Consider the following 1,151-nt stretch of genomic DNA (forward strand, 5'->3'; position numbering starts at 1 on the left):
AAAATAAAATAAAGTGTCTTCCCTCATTTTAAACTCTGTCCCTTTTATTTGGTACTGGCGCTGACTGCTCATTCCAGCAGAACAGCAGTGCACACCCCTGGACATGATAATAGCAGTAGAGAAAGAAATCATGAGGTCATACTTTACAAGTTCTGTTTGTAGTTTGCCAGTACTGGAGATTGAACACAAGACCTCATGCATGCTAGGCAAGCATTCTACCAGAGAGCTCTGTCCTCAGCCCCTTTTTATATATTTATTTGTTGCTGAGAGAGGGTCTTTCTGAGTTGCCCAGGTTGGCCCCAATTTGCAATCCTTCTGCCTCAGCCTCTTGAGTAGCAGTGAGTACAGATGTGTGGCACTGTGCCTGGCTTAACTCCAGTTCTTAACATCCGGGTGTTTTTCCTAGTCTTCTCCCTTTCCATATTGTATTTCCTCAAAGAGTCAAAAATTTGGCTCCCACATATTCACTGGAGAATGCAAGCATGTTTCTAACTAAAACTCAGACAGCTAATGCTAGAGATGGGTTTTCAATGCATAGTATCCCAAACATAATAACTTTCCGTCTTCAGAGCATTGACCTTCCTTTTGTTTGTTTAAAATGCCCATGTGGATTTTACTAATAAAAACTAATAGTGCCAAGTTAAAGTCTGTAGTAGATTGATAACTGGTGGTCAACTTATAACCCCCAGCTGAACTGAGTGAGTGTGGCACTGGGTGTGGGAGGCCCACCTGGGGACTGTTGCCAGCAGCATAAGAGGCAGAACTGGAGAAGGAGAAGAAGGCTGTTGGGAGCTGAAAGAGGCTGTTGGGAGTTGGTAGAAGCTGTGGTGAGCTGGCTTTCCCGATGAACTTGGCTGTTTTCATCGTCTGAGGAGCTCGGGACCTCGCTGGCACTGAGAATGGCTTCGGTTCACTTTGGGGAAGCTCTGGTCCTCGTTTTGAGCATCGCTTCCTGGTTCCGGAGGGGAAGATGGTGCACTTCTGGCCTCCTGGAAAAGCTTGCTGTGTTGGCTTCCCTGATGGGAACTCAGCCATCCTGATCATTGGAGGAGCTCAGGACCTCACTGTTGCCGAGGATGGCTGTGGTTCCTTTTGGGGGAGCTCTGGTTCTTCTGAGCATCACTTCCTGGCTCCAGTGCAGATCCCTCAGC

At 47.2% G+C, this 1,151-nt stretch overlaps 1 protein-coding gene across 1 annotated transcript in view; it reads left to right on the forward strand.

Annotated features, from left to right (window-relative positions):
• The window catches only part of LOC102022334 (zinc finger protein 227), a gene marked incomplete at its 5' end in the record, with an annotated part of 7,484 nt that overhangs the window by 1,328 nt on the left and 5,005 nt on the right, over positions 1-1,151 (forward strand).

This window comes from Chinchilla lanigera, unplaced genomic scaffold (genome assembly GCF_000276665.1).
Source record: "Chinchilla lanigera isolate Chin_1 unplaced genomic scaffold, ChiLan1.0 scaffold00154, whole genome shotgun sequence".
Lineage (NCBI taxonomy): Eukaryota > Metazoa > Chordata > Mammalia > Rodentia > Chinchillidae > Chinchilla > Chinchilla lanigera.